Source organism: Giraffa tippelskirchi, chromosome 8, assembly GCF_054371585.1.
Source record: "Giraffa tippelskirchi isolate mGirTip1 chromosome 8, T2T-mGirTip1v1.2.pri, whole genome shotgun sequence".
Lineage (NCBI taxonomy): Eukaryota > Metazoa > Chordata > Mammalia > Artiodactyla > Giraffidae > Giraffa > Giraffa tippelskirchi.
The window spans coordinates 151,400,242-151,426,063 of NC_137282.1; the positions used below are offsets into that span (position 1 = coordinate 151,400,242).

The window sequence follows — 25,822 nt, forward strand, 5'->3', positions numbered from 1 at the left end:
GTAAAAGTTAGGAATAAAGGGAAGAAAGAGGACATTGTCAAATCCCACACACTTCACTATATGGATAACCAGTCCCTGTATGTTATAATTGAGAGTAGACTAAGGGCAGAACTTGGGAAAAACAAAACTGGTGATTCCCCTTACATCAGAGTGTATGTCAGGAAGGGCTAAGTGAAGACTGAGTTTAAAGAGTCCAGCTGGACTCGAATTTTGTTACTTTGCCCTTTAAAGGAGAAAGGCAAAGGAAGACACAGGGAAATCATAGAGCAAAGAATAAAAATAAATTCAAATCTAATTTTCACTTTAAAAGAAAAATCTGTCTTAGTTACCTTATGTCATGTTTCTTTTGTTGAAATCTTGTTAAGACATTGCTGTTGTTCAGTTATGTCCAACTCTTTGTGACCCCATGAACTGCAGCACACCAGGCTTCCCTGTCCTTTATCAGTTCCCAGAGTTTGCTCAAACTCATGTCCATTGAGTTGGTGATGCCATCCAACCATCTCATCCTCTGTCATCCCCTTCTCCTCCTGCCCTCAATCTTTCTGAGCATCAGGGTCTTTTCCAATGAGTTGGCTCTTTGCATCAGGTGGCCAAAGTATTGGAGCCTCAGCTTCAGCGTCAGTCTTTCCAATGAGTATTCAGGGTTAATTTCCTTTAGGATGGACTGGTTTGATCTCCTTGCAGTCCAAGGGACTAGACTCTTTGGCACTCAGGCTTCTTTATGGTCCAACTCTCACATCTGTACATGACTACTGGGAAAACCATAGCTTTGACTATACAGATCGTTTTTGGCAAAGTGACACCTCTGCTTTTCAATACGCTAAGTTTGTCATAGCTTTTCTTCCAAGGAGCAAGTGTCTTTTAAGACATACATATACAAATTCGTAATTTTTTATTCACTACATCCGTAGAATATTCACTGAAAACACATTTTTTCCAGATCCCATGAAATACTCGTTGAATTTCTTTTATCTGTTATTTCTTCCACATATCTCTAACTAATGTCTGTATTTCTAAGTCCATATCTATTAGGACAAATAATAAACAAAAATCACATACATGATGGTTTTCTTTTCGAAGAATTTGCCAAACAGCTTTTCTGATAGACATATTCATTGGCTAGAATATTTTTCTTGATGAACAATTGATTAATTAATTAAAAAGTGACTGGCTCTGTGTCACACAAACATAGTTTTATGTTTGTCTCTTGCTCTGAGTCTTAGCTCCCAGAACCATGATCTCTGCAGAGAAATTTCAATGTAAAAGGGAGTTGGTTGAAACCTTGTTCTTGAACCTTTCAGAAAAGTCAGAGCATTTGTGAATAGAGCCATCAGGTTGCTCTTGATTCAAAAACTGCAGATAGGGAGACGTGCCTAAAGAATTTGTGAAAAGCAGAGAAGCGCTACATAGGCACAAACTTCAGTCAAAAGAGATGAAGCAAACCCCAACAAATGAATGAAAGATCCATTCAGTAGAAGAAATCAATGAGTGAAGAAGCCCAGGTTTACATTGTACTGATACTTGCCTTGAAACCAAGAGACAAAAACCATACCATTTTTTTGTGGTTTGACAACAAAACTGCAAACCATTTTATTGTCCCTATTTCTCTTGACAGAGGCAATTGTATACATATAATATATATAGGTATACTGCCAAACTGGCTGGGAGGGAAGGTGTATTGAACAAAAAATTATTCTTGGGACTTTCCTGTTGGTGCAGTGGTTAAGACTCCACCTTGCTATGCAGAGGACACAGGTTCCATCCCTGGTTGGGGAACTAAGATCCCACATACCACGGCACCCCACAAGGAAAGATTCCACATGGCACAAGGAAGATCCTGTGTGCATCTACTAAGATCCGGCATGGCCAAATAAATATTAAAAAGAGAGAAAGATCCTTGTCTCTACTTACTTAGGAGCTCCCATAGCAGCTCTGTCACAATGGCCCAGGCAGAATGAAAGCTCAGGCATCTTACTTCATCCTGCTGTTTATAGATTGTACGGTTTTCTGATACATTTTTTGCTGGGACCCTGACATTGAGGTGTCTTTTTAAACTTTATTTGTGTGCACGTGGGGAGAAGAGGAAAAGTACAGAAGAGTAACAGATTGAGGGTAAGGGGTATTGACAGACGTCTAAGGAATAGCTAAGAAAAAGAGAGCAGGCACATTTTCCACGTAGTAATTCATCTAACCTCTCCAGTCTTCTTTTATTTATTTAAAACTGAATATTAATATTTTATTTTTTAAAACTTCTTATTTTGTACTGGTGTACCAGTTAGCATCTCCTCTGTCCATGGAATTCTCTAGACAAGAATACTGGGCTTCCTTGGTGGCTCAGACAGTGAAGAATCTGCCTGCTATGCAAGAGACCTGGGTTCGATCCCTGGGAAGAAAAGATCCCCTGGAGATGGGAATGGCTACCTATTCCAGTATTCTTGCCTGGAGAATCCCACGGACAGAGGAGCCTGGCAGGCTACAATCCACAGGGTCGCACAGAGTCAGACATGACTGAAGCAACTCAGCACAGAGTCAGACACGACTGAAGCAACTCAGCATGCACACACACACACACGCTTAGCCAGTTAGCAATGTTATGATAGTTTCAGGTGAACAGCAAAGGGCCTCAGCCATACTTAACTGCCCTTTCTCTCTCATTGAAATAGTCAAAACTTCCTTCTATTCCTCCAATTGTTGTTTTCCCTCTTTCTCAACTATCAAGTTGCCACCATAAAAAAAATTTTATGTTTTTTTTATGGAGGCAAGATAAAAATAGCCACATGTCTCAAGAGTTCTCCAATATCATTTGGGCGGATGATGGACACCTCTTTGTTTTTTTAATCAATCATTTATCACGACCTGTACATAATTCTTTATCAGATTACAAAAGTGACCAAGTTGGGCCAGATTTGGATCATATAGAATTTAGAAGCCGTGGGATGCAATTCTGAGTATAGAATAGGATAATGGAAGGAAACCTTTAGGAAAGCCGGCTCTGTTTAAATTAAGAAGCCATTGGCAGAAAGAAGAGAAATCTTACAGACAGCCTGAGACCTTGAGTTGGACTTCTAGCTCATTCTCTTACCTCCTGAATGTTAAGAGATGATAGATTCAAGGATCTGGTCTGCCTACATAACTCCTGTGGCTCGAAGTCACCTACTGATTTCTTCTAAATAATTGGGTGGAATCTACAGTCCATGCCCTGAATAGGAATGACATTTTTTTCCTTTTTTCTAACAGCTTCATCTTTGTGCAGATTCTTGGCATTTTTTTTTCTTTGTAGAAGTACAAAAAAGATGCTGCAGTGGAATGACAAAATAAGGAGAAGGGCGGGTGAGAGGGGTTTGCTGGGCTCTGAAATCCTGAGGAGAGAAAATAATGCAACTGTCTTAGTAAATGCTTGTTAACACTAATCATTTAGAGCACAGTTTCACAAAGATTAGTTTGGATTTGTTGTAAGCCTATCTCAGAAGCAGAGTCATTTGTACTGCTTGCCTATGGGAACAGCTGCTATTTAGTCTCTTGATTGGGACGAATCACACCCTCTTTACCCTCCCCTCATGGGCACTGAAGCTATCTCACAGGGGCATTGGAATCAAATTCAGGAGCTTCATCGTTTACTCAGGCCAATTTCCTGCCTGAGCAAAATCTTTAAAACGCAGCAAGACTGTAACAGTACCGTTCATCTTCCACCCAGAACTGTGGCCTGGCAGGTTGGGGCCCTGTCAGTCTGGAAATAGAAGTTTCTGTCACTGCAGATGAGAAGAGGTCATCAAACCTCTGGAATGGATGCTGAACCACTCAGCTAAACCCTCCAGATGCTCGTGGTTTGCTGGCACATCTGTCCCATCTCCCCAGTGTTTTCCAGGAACCCCCAGATAGAAATTTGAATGAACCAGAAGCTCAGTGTTTGAGGAAGTTTTCTCCTGTGAACTTGTTCTCATTGAAATGCTACTCCAGTGCTTGGTGAAGAGGTGTGGGCTGTGCCCAGAAAGCCAAGACCCACCTCCACACCCCAGAGGTCCCTTTCGATGGGCCAAGGGTCCTTAGGTGGGAATGTTAATGCTCTAAGCTCTGAGGATGACTCACAATTATATAGATTCTCAAGCTGAAGATTCCTAGGTGTCAAAGGGTAACTACTACAAAGATAACCAAGAACTAACATGAACTTCATCTCCTCTCTCCTCCCCAAAACTTAAAAATTCCAAACTTGTTACATTAGGGTAAATCATGCAGAAACACTCCAGCTGTTCATTACTTTGTGAAAGCTGAATTCAGCATTCCCACCCCACCCCCACCCCCTTCTTTTAAACTTTGTTTCTCAGCCTGTAGTTCTGAAAGGATGTGTCTGGTAGCAGGGACTTTATCTGTCTACGATTCTCTCTACATTCTTGCCTTTTCTTCTTCTTCCACTCCTCATTTAAAGGTTTTCCAACAGGAATATTTGGTTCCACCCAGATCCCCAAACCCTTAGTCATCTCTAAGAAGATTCAAATTGCGTTTTTTAAAAGCATTGAGCATCGTGCGTTTCTCTCAGCATTGGGGATGAGAAGAATGCGCTAATCTGCGGAGACAGCAGTGCAGTGGAAAGTACAGAAGGCTTACAGTTAGACAGCCTGGTTCAAATCCGTCATGATTCAAATCTGACCTTAAGAAAGTTACTCATTTACTATTCTAAAGCTTATTTTATTCAACTATGAAAAGAGGGAGTGGAGGCTCAACAATAATCAAATAAGAGGGTTGTGAAAAGAACATGTATAGCTTGTAATACATAAAATATATACTAATGTTTGGCTCATTGTGAGAGTGCAGTCGCTTCAATAACCCTTCCCCTGCTTGTGTGGGAGATCACTGACTCCAGATGTGGGGGCATATGCCCACACCATAGGCCTTGAGTTATTTCTTTCCTTAACAATACAAAATATGCCTGAGAAGATAGTGGAGCTGCCCTGGACTTGGTGGCCTGCAGCTCTGTTACATCACCCCTTCTGAGGCCCATCCCTGAAAACCTCTATCCTGAGCAACCTCCAGGAAGCTCTGGGTCTGCAAAAAGTTGATCTGGATGCTACCAGTTTGGACCAAAGCAGAATCATGTGGTTTTCAGAGCTGAAAGTCACCTTAAATTTTATCTAAATCAGTCCAGTTCAGTGTTAGTCACTCAGCTGTGTCCAACTCTTTGCAACCTTAGGGCCTATAGTACGCCAGGCTCCTCTGTTCATGGAATTCTCCAGGCAAGAATACTGGAATGGCAAGGCCATATGCATGTGAGTGGGATAAACGGCTGGGATGCCAGGGGTAGGCGTTCCTGGGACTCCTTGACAAGAGAGCTCAGCGCACTGTGATTTCCATTGACAGATGAATGGATCAAGAAGATGTGGTACATATATGCAATGGAATATTACCCAGCTATGAAAAGAATGAATTTGAGACAGTTCTAGTGAGGTGAATGAACTGAGAGTCTGTTATTCAGAGTGAAGTCAATCAGAAAGAGAAAAACAAATATAATATAGTACATATATATGGAATCTAGGATAATGTCTTTTTAAAATTTTCTGTGTAAATTTTATTTATTTATTTAAATTGATTTTTCATTGAAGGATGGTTGCTTTGCTGTGTTGTGTTGGTTTCTGCCGAGTATCGGCGTGGGTCAGCCATGGGTGTACATGCGTCCCCTCCCTCCCACCTCCCAGCCCATCCCACCCCTCTGAGTTGTCACAGAGCCCTGGTTTGAGTTCCCTGAGTCATGCAGCAAATCCTGCTGGCTATCTGTTTTACCTACAGTAGTGTATGTGTTTCCACGCTACACTCTCCTTTTGTCCTACCCTCTCCTTCCCCACCCCCAGGATAATGTCTTTTAATAAACCAGTAAATTTACATACTCTAAACAAACAAACAAGAATGCTGGAGTGGGTAGCCTTTCCCTTCTCCAGGGGATCTTCCCAGTCCACGGATCAAACCTCTGTCTCTTGCATCTCCTATACTGCAGACAGATTCTTTACCATCTGAGCCACCGTCTAGATCAATAACCTTTAAATTTTGTTGTAACACACACTCAGAAATCTTAGAGAGTGTGACCCAGTACTAACCAATGTACTTGCACATTTACATATATAACAAGTAAAACTTTACCACAATACTTACTCTTACTATGGGCAATATACTCTATTCTATTCTATTTTAAAATAACTGACAGTGCCACTAAACAGAGTATATGACTGGTGATTTGAAAAACAATGATCTATGCTAACTGACCCATATGGAAAACAAATTAATTGAAATCTAGAACTTTTCCTTTTCTGTCTTATATTTTTATCTGGTCATCCTAAATAAAATCTCTGTGATCTATTTTTAATGCTTATTCATAAAAATTGGCTTGGAGTTTAAATCAACGTGTTCTTTTTCATGGGCTGATTTCTAATAAAATTCATGCTGTTTACCTGGAAGTTGTCAGTTTAGGACCTCCAGTCTTAGTACATGGTTTAACATGTCACCAAGGGCTGCTCTTGACCTTGTGAGTAACACAATGATATAACAGGTTTGAATCATCTCTTCTTGAGAGAAATATTTGGCAAAATCCTAAAGATAACTTTGGGCTTCCCAAGTGGTGCTAGTGGTAAAGAACCTGCCTGTCAGTGCAGGAGATGTAAGAGGTGTGAGTTTGATCCCTGAGCTGGGAAGATCCCCTGGAGAAGGGCTTGGCAACACATTCCAGTATTTTTATCTGGAGAATCCCATTGACAGAGGAGCCTGGCGGGCTTCAGTCCATAGGGTTGCAAAGAGTCAGACACCACTGGAGCGACTTAGCATGCAAAGATAACTTTATGCTTTAATTGTTCTGTTACTGAGCAAGGGCTTGTGTGCCTTCAGTGCAGAAAGCCAAGTCTGACAGCAGCAAAGTCAGGGTTTATTTGCAGGGCACGCATACTCAAAAGAACTGAAGCCTGTTTTGGCTTTCAGGCAAGTGTTTTTAAAGACAGTTTTAGGGGAGAGAGCCATAGGAGGCGTGATCAGCTCATGGACCTTCTTCTGATTGGTTGGTTGTGAGGTATCAGGGTGATGCATTGCAACCCATCAGGGGTCTAGAGCTTGTTGTCAGCATGTAATCACCATCCTCCACCTGGATGAGGGTCTTAGTTTCTGCAGAATAACTCTAAGATAGGCATCAGATTGTTGTCTACATCCCTTTAAGAGGACCTAGAGTCCAGTGACTCTGTTGTACTAATCCTCAGCTGTTTGAGTCTGCTCTTTGGAACTCAGGAAGGCCCAGAAACTAAGCCTTTTTCCTACAAACAGGAGACAGAGAGCACAGAGGGGTTTTTGGACCTGGGAAGGCCTTGTGGGATCCTGCTTGGTTTCATTCCCCCCACCCCCTGCCTCCACTTTTTCTTCAATAACCTTCAGTTCTTAGGAGAGCAGGGGCAGGACAAGAAAGGGCATAAATCTTGGACAGAGAGATGAATCATAACCTTAGCAGGGGAACTCAGTTTTAGGGAACTCTGTTTCAGTTCCTCTATCCACCTGGTTTGATGGCTGAAATAAGATGAACTAAATAAAATGAAAGCTGCTGTAGCTGTTTCCGGCATCAGGCCAGCTTTGGGTAATTCCTGCTTCTGCCTGGTGACTTGTCTGTTTCTGCCCCAGCTTGGTGCTCTTCTCAACTTTCCTTTTAAAGTTGCCTTGTGGCAATAACAAAATTTTTAATGCCAGTGAATAGGGAAACACAACATAAAGTAGCTGCTACAAGCAAAAAATATTATTGAAATATCAGTTTATTTTGAAAAACCCATGTGACTGCTGAATTCTACTCTACATATAGTTTGGCATGAATTATTAGTTAAATGGCTTAATTTTGATTTTCTTTTACTTTTCTTTTATTGACGTAGTGCCCTGGGACTCTAGTGAAGTTGCCCAGTGAAGCAGATTCCTCCTGTTGGGTGATGTAAAACAGCCCGGATCAGTGACTCCAACTCAGATTGAGTTCAGTCCTGCCTCCATTATTGACCACCTCTGTGAACTGGGCAAGGGTCTTTCTTTCTCAGATCTTCAGTCTCCTCATAACCAAGGATATGAAATGGTTATGAGAATAAAATGGTTGCGAGAATTAAGGGGAACAATGACATTTACAACACTCAAGACTTGTGGTCTGGGCATATGCACCCAAATCTGGAGTCAGCGATCTCTCACACAAATAGTGGAAGGGATCTGAAATGACTGAACTTCCATGACGGGCCAAACACATTACATATTTTACATATTACAGGTTATATATCTTATTTTATTTTCACAACCCTCTTAGTTGATTATGATGTCTCTCCTCCCTCTTTTCAAAGTTGAATAAAATAAGCTTTAAAATAGTAAACGAATAACTTTCTTAAGGTCATGGATTTGAATCATGACAGATTTGAACCAGGCTGTCTAACTGCAAGACTTCTGTACTTTCTACTGCGCTACTGTTGCCACAAACTAGCACACTCCCCTATTCTCAGTGCTGAGAGAAATGCATAATGCTAAATGCTTTTTCTTTTCTTGTCATGCAACTGTTGGAATGAAAGGTGTGAAATGCTATCTGGCTGGATTATATTTGTTTTTTAAATGAATCAGGTTGTTAGACGTTCCATACGTAAGTAATCACTTATTTTGATAGTTTATAATCCATAGATTCTATAAGTATATATGGTTATGAACTGATTTCCAGTGTCTTTTTAATATTAACGTTAGCCTGTAAGAAAAACTGGCTAATGGGATGGAATTGACAGGCTCGTTATTGGCGATAAAATGTGGATTTCAAACACACACTTAATTTTCCTGGGTAATAATTATTGGGTCAAATAATTCCTAAGAATAGATATACTCAATTATTCAGATTTAATAATTATTACTCATCAAAATTCCAACTGTGTTTTTGGCATTTGCATCTCTCCAAGGTGATTGTGTGTCAATTCCATCCTGTATGAGGCAAATCGTCACCTGGTTTCCTATCACAATGGTCTCTCACTTACAGTCATTCAGCTGCCTGTCTAGTCAGAAAAGATGATACGGAGAGAAGAAAATTGTACCTGTGTCCCCAGCTGGGTTAGCACATCCACTGTGACTTTTTGAAACGTTTCCATGAAAGTAAAATCTTTGGTTCTTGTGATGTCAGTCACACTGATCTGCATTGTTCTTCTGAGAATAGTAAATAATTCAGGGTCAAAGACAGATTATAAGAAAGAAGGCTTATTCTGGCCTCAGTTACACACATTTTCTCTCGCCATAGCGATGTCATGGAGGCTAGAACAAGACCATGGCCTGTTCTCACATGCATACCACTGTAGATGCTGCTCTGAAATTCCACCTTTTTCTTTGTCTCTACCCTGTCTACCAGAAAAAAAAAAGAAATCGGGCTTCCCTGGTGGCTCAGTGATGAGGAGTGTGCCTGCCAGTTCAGGAGACATAGTTTTGATCCCTAGTCCGGGAAAATCCCACATGCCACGCAGCAACTAAGCCTGTGGGCCACAACTGCTGAGCCTGTGCCCTACAGCCTGCAAGCTGCAACTACTGAGCCCATGTGCCACAACTACTGAAGCCCTAGCACCCTAGAGCCTGTGATCTGCAAAAATAGAAGCCACTGCCATAAGCAATCTGTGAGCCGCAACTAGGGAAAAGCCTGCACAACAACGAAGTCCCAGCACAGCCAAAAGTAAATAAACAAAAGAATTTTTTTAAAAAAGAAATCATATTTGAAAGAAGAAGCAAAAACTATTCATGTTTTTCCAAGCTTATCTTTGTTTTTTTTTTCCTTTTACGGTTTTCTAGGTTTCTCTTATGCTCTATGCAATTGACAATGTGCTCATTTGTAGGATAGGATCAAATAATGTTAGTGTGAGGACCGTTCATTAGTTAACATTGAAAATCTGTGTTATAGAAGAACAGGTAATGAAGAAAACCCACTCCCCCTTGGCACACACACATAAGGATGACCATTTGTGGCTCTAAAGGGAGAGGAGATTCAAATTTTTGCAAAATAAAAATATATTCGCCAAAAAAGCTATAAGAAAATTTCAACATAAAATGTAGTCTATCAAAATTTTTATGACGTTACTCTGTGAATCCATTCCCCCAGATTTAATATCTTAAAAATAATCATTAAATATCTCTTATGAGCCTATGGATGGGTTACCTGATACCCACGTGTCTACTGCTACTCAAAATACTGTAATAGTAATCATAATGCATTGAGCATCTACTGAATGCAAGAAAGTACAAAAAGTCTTTCACATACATTTGCTCTTTATATTCATAAACACCCCATGAGACACCTTCCAAGTATCAATTCGTGGATAAGCAAATGAAGACTCAGGGAATTTAAATAACTTACCTGGTTAATATTGAAGGGAAAAGGAGAGAGGGCAGCAGAGGATGAGATGGTTAGATAGCATCACCAACTCAATGGATGTGAGTTTGAGCAAGTTCTGGGAGATGGTGAAGGACAGGGGAGCCTGGCATGCTGCAGTCCATGGGGTTGCAAAGAGTGGGACATGACTTAGCAACTGAACAACAATAGCCTGGTTATAATGAAGCAAGACCATCTCAATGTTCTGGAAAAAGCACCTGGATATTGAAATCAGATGCAATGAAGATAATAAAGATAAAACAGATGGAGATAATTTGTCACATTAGGATACTCAGTATTTGAAAAGCCAAACAGAAATTTTAGTCAATCAAAAATATTGCAATGATAAAAAATAGATTATTTTTATAGCACATGCTATTGTCTGCACTGTATTTTGTTCATTAGTGGATATATTGTGGTTTGGAGCATGGACCACACCATGAAGTTATACGCTTAGTATTAATAACATCTGGTAATGTATACATTGTTTTCAAACTCCTAACTTGATAAAGAGCATCCTGCCTTTTGGTCAGAGGAAGGCAGAATCATCATCAGTACTGATTTTTCTCTTTTGGTTGGATGGTCCATGCTTATACCATTTTCATGGTCTTTGCCAGTATTCTTTGTTTTACCTCCTCCCACTCTTGTTGTCTAGTTCAGGCACTTTTTTCCCCTCCAAATGTACCAGATAATCTCATAATTACCTCTCACTCTAGTAATCAGTATTTCTGGAATTACATTACCATCTTAGCAGAATGTCCTAAGACACTGGAAGTTATCAGCTAACTCTACTCACAACAGTTCCTCTCTTTAAGGGAGTTCCCAGTAGTTCAACAAAGACCTGCAGAAGTCTCTCAGGGTCTCTTGGGTTCTAGCCCATCTAAACCTCTTTTGATAAAATCCACGTTTCTCAGACTGTCTGCATCAGGTTTAGGTTGGCACTCCTGTAAAGTCCAGAGAACCCCCAGTGACTTCAAGAATCTGCATCCCAATCTATTTCCTTTTAGGACAGTCTATTATCACCCCCCAGAGACTCCACCTCCAACCTCATGCAGGTGTGATCACTCTTGCAGTTGCATTCACTCTTAGGTTCTAGCTTCTAGAAATCAGACAGAGCTTGACTTCAGTATTACTTGAGTGGTGTAACCCTCAGAAAAACATTTAACCTGTGGCACCAGAGATGTTCTATTGGGAAAATGGAAAATTGTCCCTTTCTTATAAAGTTGTCCCTCTCTTATAAAGTTGTTGTTATTGTTGTTTAGTCACTAAGTCATGTCTCTTTTGTGATCCCATGGACTCTAGCCTACCAGGCTTCTCTGTCCATAGAATTTCCCAAGCAAGAATACTGGAGTGGGTTGTCATTTCCTTCTCCAGAAGATCTTCCTCATCCAGGGATCGAACCTGCATCTCCTGCATTGGCAGGTGGATTCTTTACCACTGAGCCACCAGGGAAGCTGTAGGTTAAATAATACATGTATGAAATGCCTAGTCCAGCATCTGGCACACAGCAACTATTTAAATACTATTTTCTGGCGCCCTCCCTTGCTCAGGGTGCCTGAAGTCTATTCCCCTGGCCCATCGTTAAGTCTGTTTCTACCATTTTATGAGGAATCTCACCTCATCCACCTTTCTAATGTAATATCCCAAACTATCTGCTTTACATTAGCTCCCTTCAAGATTCCTGGCTGAATTCTATCTTCTCCTATTTTAAAGTCACTTTCCAAGTTTAACCCATTTATACATTTCTGTTCTACCCTCAAGGGATATTTCTTGAGATTAGTTCGTGTTTCCCTCCTATTCCTTTATTTTAGTGAGGTACTGACATGAACTTGAAATAGAAGATTTTCAGTCTGCCAAAGTGTTCGAGTTTCTCATCACCATGTTTGGGTGCCGTTGTGCACACACCTTCTCTAGTGTGATGCATTTCTTCTCTTCCTTCAGGGCTCAGCTTGGGAATCCTCTCTAGAAAGTCTTCCCTCACCCACCTGCTCCACACCACCCCTACAAGATCCTCTTCCTCCCCCGAGGTCCTCTCCCATCTGGGGACTTGGCCCCTCCCACATGAGATCAGCTCATTTTTATTTTTATTTTTTTATAGTTCACAAATACTTATTTAATGCCTACAATCTGCTAGACACCGTTCCAGTACTGGGAATACAGAAGCAAACTAAATAGACAAAAGGTCTCTACTCATAGCATTATCCTCTAGTGGGGGAGATAGTCTACAAGCAAAACAAATACATATGAAGCAATTTATTATAAAGAATGGTCTCATGCTACTATGGAGGCTGAGAAGTCTCAAGGTCTACAGTCAATATGAACAAGCTGGAAACCCAGGAGTGCTGATAGTGTAGTTCCAATTTGAGTATAGAGGCCTGAGAACCAGGAGAGCCCACAGGTTCAAGACTCAAGAAGAACTGTTGTTTCATTTAGAAACATCAAGACAGAAAAAGGCCAATGTTCCATCTCAGGCCAATCAGGCAGCAGGACTTAGTTCTTTTGTTTGTTTCTGGTCTTCAATTTTTAAATCAAGGAAAGTTGATGTTACCTTCCAGCGAAAGAGTGACCCCATGACTTTGGTCTGCCCACATCCCCACGTTCTCTTGGGCTTCTCCCTTCGGTACCCACATCAACATGTCCATCTCCTAGCCTCCTGAATAGATGTAAGATCTTGTGATAATAAAATGCTTTCAACTTACTGAAATTATAACAGGCGTTTTGGGGGTGGGGTGGGGGAAGAGCGCTGTTATTCCTTTTCTCACTTGTCCTCATGCTTACCACTCAAAATACACATGTTCTGGGCATATGTTGGCACAAATACACAGACATACTGACTTTGAAAGAGGCATATTTTTTGCACTCCTTGACATCTGCTTATGTTGGTTAAACACATAGCTCTTCTGTTCGTGTTTCAACATGGTCAAAAAACACACTCGAATGTGTCAAGCCTGTATGTGTCCTCTTTAATAACTGATGTAAATCATTGCCAACACAATCTAGCATCACCTTGGTCACTTAGGGACAGCACTGAAGTGCATGGGGAGTGGCAGGTTGGATGAGCCTATCATTTGTTGGATTGGTGGGTGGCAGATAGATGATGTTATCCTTTCTCATGCTCCTCCCCTGCTATCTCTCTTTTGCTCCTTTTTTTGTTCCTTAAGAGAAATCAGATCAGTTTTCCTGTCAAGACTGAAGTAAATTAAGAAAAACCAGGATTAAGTTCTTATTGTGGATAAACTGAGGCATGGGCTTCCCTGGTGGCTCAGCAGGTAAAGAGTCTGCCTGCAATGCAGGGGATGAGAATTCAATCCCTGGATCAGGAAGATCACCTGGAGAAGGAAATGGTAACCCATTCCAGCATTCTTGCCTGGGAAATCATACGGACAGAGGAGCCTGGTGAGCTACAGTCCATGGGGGTCACAAGAATTGAACGCAGTTTAGTGACTAAAGCACCACCGAAAGTGAAGTTAAGTGACTCTTTTCCACTCTGTTCTGCTGTTTTGCCATCCATCTATAGGATAACATGGGTGCTCTGATATTGTATACATTTGAGGACAGTACATACTATCATGGTGACTTTCTGGGTTATTGTAGACCTAAATGTTAAATATTCTGATTTGGAAGAATCTAAATTTACAACTAGAGTATGGCATCACCCCTGGCTTTTGTACACAGAGAATGGCACAAGTTTCTTCCATTTTCTTCATTTGCATGTTGAAATTCTATTCACAACTATCATTCGTTTACATATATATATTCAAACGGTTGTGTTTCACAGCATTGCATTTTATGAGACAGGCTACCTTCATCCATATTTTATTGCAAAGAGATTACCATTACTCCTAGGTATTTTAAAACATGAGCAATAGTTGCTTACACAACAGAAAAAAAATTTAAACAACCTGAAACACAGAAACAACCCATCAAATTCAGATGGCTAGAAGTATGGCTGGAAGGTTACAGCTTCTGTCCAAACTAAATCCTTTAGCAATGACTGCATTGCCTTTAATTCTGTAAATGACAGCCTCCCAGTAGGCTGCATTATTCTGATCACACTTACATCTGTGCTATAATTGGCTGCCCATGAAACTCTCATCGCAGACAGCCTTGTTAGCTCATGGGGAAGAATGGTACAGGCAACACATCAAAAGGTTGAATATGGAAAAGGAATGAAAGAGCCTAGCAGCCTGCTGAATCCTGGTAATTGAAGAGCAGGAGAATCTTTGTGTGTGTGTGTGTGCGCGCGCACATCCATACAGTAGTCCCTCTGCTGAGGACCGCTAAATGAGGGAACAATAATAATCTGTGGGGGAACAGAGATACTGTGAGACAAAAGCACACTGGTGAAGAGCACGCATTCATAGAATAACTTCCCAGTCATAGATGACACCTGCTAGTGCAGCTTCCAAACACCTGTGCAATTATCTTCCGATCTTAGTTATCAATGGGTTTGATCATGACAGTCCAGAGGGGCTGAGGCTTTGGCTTTTTGCCTTTCCTTTAAATTGAGAAGTGTGATGGAGAACAAGGGCATTTACAGTTGGAATTCTGATTTCCAAATGGATTTGAAAGCGTAGGAAGATGTAAAGGGAATTGCTCTTAGAACCAGGATTTGATCCCAGGTTAATTGAATCTTGGCTGTGTAATGTTGGAGGGAACTCTCAACCTTCCATACAACGTGAATCAGCTGCATGTTATTGTAAAGCAATTATACTCCAATTAAAAAGATTTTTTTTAATGGTCAATAAGCATAAAAGGATAAACAAGCAGAAAATAAAAGTAAAAACAACTAAACGAAAAAAAAAAAACTATCAACCTTCCAACCAGCAGTTGGCTTGACTATTACATGGGAATTGTAATGTCTACTTTGTAGAGTTCTCTGAGGACTAAATAACTTGATGTGGCAAGCACCAGGTATGATTATGTTTCTTAGCAGACAGTTAGTTGTAGTTGTAATATTGCTATTTCTATTTGTTGGGAGAAAATATAGGCACTAAAAGAGTAGAGATTTCTTATGGATAACTGTAGCATGACTGAATAATTGATGGTATCCTTCATGTCCAAACTGTAGTATCTGTGGTAAATAATTGATGGTATCCAAACTGGAAAATTCTCAAAGAGATGGGAATACCAGACCATCTTACCTGCCTCCTGAAAATCTGTATGCAGTTCAAGAAGCAACAGTTATAACTGGACATGGAAAAACAGATTGGTTCCAAATTGGGAAAGGAGTATGTCAAGGCTATATATTGTTGCCCTGTTTATTTAACTTATATGCAGAGTACATTATGAGAAATGTGGGCTGAATGAAGCACAAGCTGGAATCAAGATTGCTGGGAGAAATATCAATAACCTCAGATATACAGATGACACCACCCTTATGGCAGAAAGCAAAGAAGAACTTAAGAGCCTCTTGATGCAAGTGAAAGAAGAGAGTGAAAAAGTTGGCTTAAAACTCAACATTCAAAAAATGAAGATCGTGGCATCCGGTCCCGTCACTTCATGGCAAATAGATGGGGAAACAATGGAAACAGTGAGAAACTTTATTTTTTTGGACTCCAAAATCACTGCAGATGGTGATTACAGCCATGAAATTAAAGACACTTGCTCCTTGGAAGAAAAGCTCTGACCAACCTAGACAGCATATTAAAAAGCAGAGACATTACTTTGCCGACAAAGGTCTGTCTAGTCAAAGCTATGGTTTTTCCAATAGTCATGTATGGATGTAAGAGTTGGACTATAAAGAAAGCTGAACACCAAAGAATTGATGCTTTTGAACTGTGGTGTTGGAGAAGACTCTTGAGAGTCCCTTGGTCTGCAAGGAGATCCAACCAGTCCATCCTAAAGGAAATCAGTCCTGAATATTCGTTGGAAGGACTGATGTTGAAGCTGAAACTCCAATACTTTGGCCACCTGATGCAAAGAACTGACTCATTGGAAAAGACCCTGATGCTGGGAAAGATTGAAGGCAGGAGGAGAAGGGGATGACAGAGGATGAGATGGTTGGATGGCATCAATGATTCCATGGACGTGAGTTTGAGTAAGCTCCGAGAGTTGGTGATGGACAGGGAAGCCTGGCATGCTGCAGTCCATGGGGTCGCAGAAAGTCGGACATGACTGAGTGACTGAACTATACTGAGCTGAACTGAACTTCCTGTCCTCTTTATAAGGAAAAAAGGAAGAAACATCTTCTCCATGTGGTGCAGGAGCACAGAGCCTCAGGAAGGAATACAATCCACACAAGTTCACTCCATCAGCATGTAATGTATCTCTTTCTCACAGTTACCCTGCTTATGGGATTCTCTTCCTGACCCCAAAACTAAACCCTGAAATATACACTCACATAAAACTCTTACCCATAGAGTTTTATAAAATGTGATATCCTTCTTTTACAAAGAGAGCAGAACAATGTCCTGTAATCAGAACAATGGTTTTCAGTTTCCTCTTTGAAGTAGAAGCTCTGTGCTACCCACATCATCTCCTTGGGGACCAAAACACTTCTTCCCTCAGCCTCCTGGAGTGTCTGTTGCCAATGGCTCACAGCTGAGCCTTTCCCTGGGACTTTCTCTCAGCCAACAGGAGCTGATTCACCCAAGGTTGTGTCCCTTTCTTGTGGCTGCCTTTCTCCAATGACTGAGGGATGGAGGGTATGAGAGTGAGCCCTCTTGTCTCAATATGGGACTGCCCTGAAGGGTCCTCCCAGGTCCAGAACTTCCTATGAAATCAGAGGATCCCTCTCCTGGAACTGCAGGACAGGCAACTTTCCCTTCTGCCTTCTTCCTTTCTTGAATCACTGATAGGAGTTGTTCTAAAAGCACTCAAGTGTCAGTTAGGGTCTAAGAAGCAGATGCCAAATGAGAATTAGACATGCAAGCATCTATTGGGGGAAATGCTTGTGAAACAGAAAGAGCTGAGGATGCAAGAAGATGCAGGAGAGCCTTTGGACCGGGCTGCAGGCCTGACACTGATGGAGGGACAGAGGGAAAAGTAAGGTTAAGAAAAGCCTCAATCTGTAGTATAATCCTGAAAAATTCTTAGTGGGGCTGATGAGGCTTCTAGAGTGTTGTCTGCTCCTTAGAGTTGGGCAGAAATAGTCCAGCTCTATTTCCCATGCTGCGGTAAGTCATGGCCCGGAGCCCAGGGAAACTATGGTCATAGTGTGATTGCTGCACACACACAAATACACACACACACACACACACACACACACACACTCATGAAGTCATGACATCTAGAAGTTCTCATCCAATCTCTTTCCTTGTAGCTGGTTGTTTTATGGGTCAATTCAAGTGACATTACTATGGTCACCAAATCTCCTTGATTATCTTCACCTCAGATGGTGAACATCTTGGTCGTACGGTCACCTTGCAGGGAACCTGATCTGAGAGAGCTGGTGTCAGGAGTGTTCTGTGGAATTCTGAAATGGGACTTTGAAGCTGGATGATGTATGGGCTGGCTGGTGATGAAGACCCTGTCACGGGTGGTAGGTGAAGTGCTCAAAGTTCCTGGTATGTGGCAGCTCTGCAATTGTCAACATTTTGCTGATGGTACACTGGGATGGGGTATAGATGGAAGGTATGCAATGGCAGGTGCAGTGTCTCAGGCCTACAAGGGGATGGAGCCATCATATTACAAAGACAAAGATATCAGAAGGGTGTTGCTGAGTGAAATTTTTGCACTGGAGAGAGACAATGTAAGGTTGAGAGTAATTAATCACCAACTGAAGGCAAAATGTGAAACTCAGAGGGTCTCTTTGGCAGCAAAGAAAGAGACTCTTATCTCCTCTAGCCAGAGGGCAGAGCAGGCCAAAGATCAGTCCCAAGACTTAATTATAAGGATAACAAAGCTCCAGCAAAGGTTACATATTCAACTCTGGAGATGCTGCTTTCTCAAGGCCAGGGCCCTTGATGAGGAAGAGTAAGCCCTGACATGTCTAAATCAATGCCTTCGAAAATCCCAGATATTTACAAAATCATGGGGCTGCAGAAGTGGCCTGTTTCTCCCTATTAAGCATCAACCCTCCCTCCTGTCTTGAAGACAATGAAGGCACTTCTGCCTTCCAGGACAGCATTCAGTTCTGTTAGCATCCACCCATGGTAGCAGCCACCCCTTCTCTGTTTTCCTAGCCACTAGACTAGAAATTGGAGCCAGGTTTTTATGTAACATGCTGGTAAGTGCTGGGCTTGGTAAGGAAGGGAAGAACTGTATTCTGAAAGAGCTGCCGATATACCTCTGCCACAAACTTTCACACCGTCTTCTCTTATGGCCAGTCATCAGAGAAACGAAAACAATACTGGGGATCCTGAAACCACAGTTTCAGCTAAGCCAATGTAACAAAGTGCAAATCTGCCACAAATACGAGTAATGCGGGGTCCTTTCCTCAAGTCTGGAAGGGTGAAGGGAGAAAAAACAAAAACAAATAAATATCTCAAAAGGTGAAATACAGATTTTCTTTTCTAGAGTAGGTGGGGCATGGAGGGAGTGGCCGAGTTCCCTGGAGAGAATGGAGATTTCCCAGAGGAGAAAACTCCAGGCGCATCACAGGCAGAGGAAAAAAAGCAAGAGACAGGAAACCAAGGACTGAACAATCACAGTGCTTTCGACAATCAGAAATGGTTGGGCTAAACCTGGGGATAAAGATGAGATACACAACTGGAGGAAAAAAACAAAGGACACGATTATGAAGGGTTTCATGGACCATGCTAAGATGCTAAGAAGTTGTGACTTGATTCTGCTTTGTGGTTGTTGATTTGAATTTCATATTGAAATATTTTAAACTATTTTAATAACTAATCAAAGAAAACCCTTTCAAATATAAAAAAAAAAAAACAAACCCTATGTTTGAACATACTAGAGATGGCCAACACAATTAACTTGGGCTGCCAAGTTCACCTCCATTTGCTCAGCTTTCAAAATAAAGCTTCTCCTGTCATTTCCATTTAATTGCAAAAATATCATGAGGTGGCAAAAATAGCTATTAAAAACCTGTTCCTAATTTCAAGTATTTATCAGTGTGAATTAGGATTTTTTAAATTTCTCTAAATTCTAAACCAAGCACAGAAATAAAATTGGACATCAAGGTTGATGTAAAAGTAAAATTTTATTCACATAGTTGATTGGAAATTTTGGTAATCACCTTAATAATCTCAGTGTTCTCATTGATCAACTAGTTGGGATTCATAAAATAAATTACGGTAATACAATACCAATCAGTTTCAAATACTTAATGCTTTGAGGTATGATTTTGTTTTCAAACAGTATCCCACCTGTACAAAAGAGGAATTAAAAATTGCAAGCATAGGTAATGGTAAGCCAATAAAGGATTTTAAAAGCAATGTGATAACTCGTTTAAAAATTTGAAAAAAATCATGCTGATGGTGAAGTTACAAAAGAATTAGAGAAAAGTCTGAAGCATGGGTTTTTCAATCCAGGAATGAGCTGGCCCTATGACTGAAGTATTGATGGGATTGGAGGGGAAAGAAGAGAGGAAGGATGGTGTGGACTTCCTGAGGAGGAAGCATCTGTAGCTCTTGAGGAGGATTCTGGTGCGGAGAATGATGAATAGATGGGGTGGTGAGTTCAGTAACTGGGTGGACATTGATGGCTTCTTCATCTTTGACTTTATACAAGCTTAGTACAGGAGCTCTCACAGAAAAAAATGTTCAGTAAATATTTTTGAAGTGTTAAAATGTATGCCAAACAACAGTGCTTTGGTTGGCTCACGATACTTTGAGAAGTCCCATCCAAAGACTTGTATGATCCCACAGAGTGTCCCTTTTTTTACTTAAGGGGCTTTGTCAAAAAGAAGGATTCAGCTGTAATGTCTGTTATTTTTCTTCTAAATCAAGGATAACTTCTACTAAGAAAACTCACTTTTAAGAAATCCTTTTGCATCATTAAACTTTGGGTGGCCTGTGAATGGAAAATCCTCTTGCACCCCAATCTGGTGGGTGGTATTTCTAGAACTGCATTTGGAAGGCAATAGAAATGCTTTCACCAGAGCTCCAGACAAACTCCCTGTGCTCTTGTATGTATTACAGATATTTAGGGAAAATAATTTTTTTTAAAGCAATTACAAATTCATATGAAGGTGCAAAGAAATGCACAGGGATTTTCTGTGCACCCTACAAGAGGAGATATATTTTTAAAGTATCTTGGAATTAATTTCCTAGTGTTAAGAAATATATATATACATATATATGTGTGTGTGTTTATATATACATATATAATATATTTAATGAGATTGGGTAAGCAGGAATCTGGGGTATTAAGGCAGAAAATAACAATATTGATATGGTAATGACTCATTAGGTTTTCCCAAGAGCAGCTAAGTGTTGCTGTGTTTCTAAAGGTGTTCTGTTTGGACCAGTCAACGACAAAATCCTCACACGTATGTGGAACCTGAGACAGTAAACATATTTCTCTGGTATTTAATTAACTCTACAGAAAGTAAGGCAAATAAAATCCGTTTCTAAAGGAATAACAACAATTACAGCTATTCAGTTCAGTTCAGTCGCTCAGTCGTGTCCGACTCTCTGCGACCCCATGAATTGCAGCACGCCAGGCCTCCCTGTCCATCACCAACTCCCGGAGTCTACCCAAACCCATGTTCATCGAGTCGGTGATGCCATCCAACCATCTCATCCTCTGTCGTCCCCTTCTCCTCCCGCCCCCAATCCTACCCAGCATTAGGGTCTTTTCTAATGAGTCAACACTTCGCATGAGGTGGCCAAAGTATTGGAGTTTCAGCTTCAACATCAGACCTTCCAATGAACACCCAGGATTGATCTCTTTTAGGATGGATTGACTGGATCTCCTTGCAGTCCAAGGGACTCTCAAGAGTCTTCTCCAACACCACAGCTCAAAAGCATCAATTCTACGGCGCTCAGCTTTCTTCACCGTCCAACTCTCACATCCATACATGACCACTGGAAAAGCCATAGTCTTGACTAGACGGACTTTTGTTGGCAAAGTAATGTCTCTGCTTTTAAATATGCCATCTAGGTTGGTCATAACCTTCCTTCCAAGGAGTAAGCGTCTCTTAATTTCATGGCTGCAGTCACCATCAGCAGTGATTCTGGAGCCCAAAAAAATAAAGTCTGACACTTTCCACTGTGTCCCCATCTATTTCCCATGAAGTGACGGGACCAGATGCCATGATCTTAGTTTTCTGAACATTGAGCTTTAAGCCAACTTTTTCACTCTCCTCCTTCACCTTCATCAAGAGGCTCTTCAGTTCTTCTTCACTCTCTGCCATAAGGGTGGTGTCATCCGCATATCTGAGGTTATTGATATTTCTCCCGGCAATCTTGATTCCAGCTTGTGTTTCTTCCAGCACAGTGTTTCTCATGATGTACTCTGCATATAAGTTAAATAAGCAGGGTGACAATATACAGCCTTGACGTACTCCTTTTCCTATTTGGAACCAGTCTGTTGTTCCATGTCCAGTTCTAACTGTTGCTTCCTGACCTGCATACAGGTTTCTCAAGAGACAGGTAGGATGGTCTGGTATTCCCATCTCTTCCAGAATTTTCCACAGTTTCTTGTGATCCACACAGTCAAAGGCTTTGGCATAGTCAATAAAGCAGAAATAGATGTTTTTCTGGAACTCTCTTGCTTTTTCGATGATCCAGCAGATATTGGCAATTTGATCTCTGGTTCCTCTGCCTTTCCTAAAACCAGCTTGAACATCTGGAAGTTCACGGTTCACGTATTGCTGAAGCCTGGCTTGGAGAATTTTGAGCATTACTTTACTAGCATGTGAGATGAGTGCAATTGTGCGGTAGTTTGAGCATTCTTTGGCATTGCCTTTCTTTGGGATTGGAATGAAAACTGACCTTTTCCAGTCCTGTGGCCACTGCTGAGTTTTCCAAATTTGCTGGCATATCGAGTGCAGCACTTTCACAGCATCACCTTTGAGGATTTGAAATAGCTCAACTGCAATTCCATCACCTCCACTAGCTTTGTTCGTAGTGATGGTTTTCAAGGCCCACTGGACTTCACATTCCAGGATGTCTGGCTCTAGGTGAGTGATCACACCATCGTGATTATCTGGGTCGTGAAGATCTTTTTTGTACAGTTCTTCTGTGTATTCTTGCCATCTCTTCTTAATATGTTCTGCTTGTTAGGTCCATACCATTTCTGTCCTTTATCGAGCCTATCTTTGCATGAAATGTTCCTTTGGTATCTCTAACTTTCTTGAAGAGATCTCTAGTCTTTCCCAATCTGTTGTTTTCCTCTATTTGTTTGCACTGATCGCTGAGGAAGGCTTTCTTATCTCTCCTTGCTATTCTTTGGAACTCTGCATTCAGATGGGAATATCTTTCCTTTTCTTCTTTGCTTTTTGGTTCTCTTCTCTTCCGAGCTATCTGTAAGGCCTCCTCAGACAGCCATTTTGATTTCTTGCATTTCTTTTCCATGGGGATTTTCTTGATCCCTGTCTCCTGAACAATGTCACGAACCTCTGTCCATAGTTCATCAGGCACTCTGTCTATCAGGTCTAGTCCCTTAAATCTATTTGTCACTTCCACTGTATACTCATAAGGGATCTGATCTAGGTCATACCTGAATGGTCTAGCGGTTTTCCCTACTTTCTTCAATTTAAGTCTGAATTTGGCAATAAGCAGTTCATGATCTGAGCCACAGTCTGTTCCTGGTCTTGTTTTTGCTGACTGTATAGAGCTTCTCCATCTTTGGCTGCAAAGAATATAATCAATCTGATTTCGGTGTTGACCATCTGGTGATGTCCACGTGTAGAGTCTTCTCTTGTGTTGTTGGAATAGGGTGTTTGCTATTACCAGTGCGTTCTCTTGGCAAAACTCTATTAGCCTTTGCCCTGCTTCATTCTGTACTCCAAGGCCAAACTTGCCTGTTATGCCAGGTGTTTCTTGACTTCCTACTTTTGCATTCCAGTCCCCTATAATGAAAAGGACAGCTTTTTTGGGTGGACAGAAGCGAGGCGACTGCGACGGCTCGGCGCAGAAGCGAGGCGGCTGCGATGGCTCGGCGCAGAAGCGTGGCCGAGAGGAGCTAGGCCGGGCCGGGGGCCGGGAGCCGGGGGCGGCGGCCGAGAGGGGCTAGGCCGGGCCGGGGGCCGGGGGCGGCGGCCGAGAGGGGCTAGGCCCGGACGGGGGCCGGGGGCAGGGGGCGGCGGCCGACAGGGATTACAGCTATTAAAAAGCATCATTTAAATGCACCCATGCCCACTTTCACGGACACATGCATACACACATGTGCAAAATTAGTAGCTGACTGGATTTTAAATTTGAAATATGCTCAATTTCTTATGTGCAGTGCACTTCTAATTATCTTTGTCTTTTCATTGGCCCCAAATACCAAATATTATAGAAGAGCTTCATACAACATTTGGCAAAATTCCCTTGAAAATTAAGACTAATTCTGACATCTGATTTTTTTTGCATCAAAATCTTCTCTTAATTCTGATTAGTTGGCCACAGGGTTGAGCCTCATGCTGTTTTTCAGCCCTTGCTCTTCTATCCTGTCACTAGCCAAAGTGACCACAAAGCCCAGAAAATGTGCTATGGTCATAGTCTCTGCATTTTTCAGGCCAGTGATATAATAGTCTTACCTTAGATTTCATAGATTGAGATGTTTTTCACACACATTATCTTTTTTCATGTATTAACAAGCCTGTGGGACAAGTATTACTTCCCTGTTTAACTGTATAGAAAGTTGAGGGTTGGAAAGAAGTTGATGTTGTTCAGTCTCTAAGACATGTCTGCCTCTTTGTAACTGCGTGCGCTGCAGCACACCAGATTTTCTTGTCCTCCACTGTCTCCTGGAGTTTGCTCAAACTCATGTCCATTGAGTTGGTGATGCCATCCAACCATCACAACTTCGGTCACCCTCTTCTTCTTCTGCCTTCAATCTTTTCTAGCATCAGAGTCTTTCCCAGTGACTTGGCTCTTTGCATCAGGTGGCCAAAGTATTGGAGCTTCAGCCTCAGTATCAGTCCTTCCAATGAATATTCCAGGTTGATTTCCTTTAGGATTGACTGGTTTGATCTCCTTGCTGTCCAAGGGATTCTCAAGAATCTTCAACACCACAGTTCAAAAGCATCAATTCTTTGGCGTTCAGCCTTCTTTATGGTCTAACTCTCACATCTGTACATGACTACTGGAAAAAACCATAGTTTTGACTGTATGGACTTTTGCTGGCAAAGTGATGTCTCTGCTTTTTCATTTGCTGTCTAGGTTTGTCAAGGCTCTTCTTCCAAGGAGCAAGCACCTTTTAATTTCATGGCTGCAGTCACCATCCACAGTGATTTTGGAGCCCAGGAAAAATCTGTTACTGTGTCCACTTTATCCCCATCTATTTACCATGAAGTGATGGGACTGGATGCTATAATCTTAGTTTTTTGAAAGGAAAGAAATTATAAGGATATAATGTATAGCACCAGGAATATAGTCAATATGTTATAATAACTTTGTATGCAGTGAAATCTATAAAGATACCGAATTATTATGTTGTGCACCTGAAACTAATATAATATTGTTAGTTAACTGTACTTCAATAAAGAAAAAGAAAGTCAAGGGTTGGCATGATGGAAAGGTTTACCCTAAATCAAAGAACTAGTTAGTAGCAAGGTCTGGATTAAGATGCCTCGATTTCTGTTTCTAAGACCAGTGATCTTTCTTCTCTACCATAATAGCTATTCCATTTGTAACTGATACAGTCTCAAATTTTTTCTGAGACTACCATCAGTGAATTTTTCAATAAAACGGCTGGATGCCCCAAATCCCAAACTCTGGGTACCTTAGCATACTAGAGTATCTCCAAGACTGAGGAATGCCTTCGCATTTGGCTCTAGCTCCATTTTTTTTTGTTTCTATGCCTCATGAATCTCTGCTATGCACTATGTGCTTCCACTCACGTCCCCTTTCCGGAGGTACAGATAGGTAACTGGGCTCTCACCAACAGAAGATGGATGGGTTGGCAGATGCCTCTTCTAAGCATGTCCTAGAGATACTCATACATGTGCTCCTTGGTGTCTTTTCCTTCCCTAGGGCAGAAATGGCTACAACGAGAACTATATCGGAAGCCATATCTTGCAAATGGCAGAGATGACTTTAGCTGGGGTTCATGATTAATCAAGTGGAGGAAAGCCATGTTCTGAACAGATACACTCTAGATCATCATGCGAGAAATAAATTTATATATTCCTTAAATCACTGAATTATTAATACTATTGTCATATCCTAACTAATTTAACCTTCCTCACCAAACATATCCATTAAAGTGGCTTTCTAACCAAAGGTCAATTTCTCTCCCTAAAACCGAATTCTATCTTTAGCTTAGCCAAACCAGCCTTTTCAATAGTATACTATGTTCCCATTATACTATATAGGATGGTATAAAAATGCTGGAAAAAGCATAGGGCCTAAGGTCAGGCAGACTTGGGTTCAAGTATGAATTACATACTTTTTAGCTTGG

The 25,822-nt window shown here is 41.2% G+C and overlaps 1 protein-coding gene across 6 annotated transcripts in view; it reads right to left on the bottom strand.

Annotated features, from left to right (window-relative positions):
- The window catches only part of LOC145516678 (uncharacterized), a 744,489-nt gene that overhangs the window by 79,793 nt on the left and 638,874 nt on the right, over positions 1 to 25,822 (bottom strand). For 2 of the 6 annotated variants that reach the window (XR_014061657.1, XR_014061655.1), the window contains 2 exons: positions 9,054 to 9,162; positions 2,800 to 3,359 (listed from right to left, as the gene is read on the bottom strand). The exons of 2 other annotated variants lie outside the window; for them this stretch is intronic. The gene's annotated coding sequence lies outside the window, so the exon portion shown is untranslated. Of the gene's footprint in view, positions 1 to 329; positions 3,360 to 4,003; positions 4,067 to 7,850; positions 9,163 to 25,822 lie in introns of those variants that run through there. 2 more of the 6 variants (XR_014061656.1, XR_014061658.1) reach the window with 2 other exon arrangements.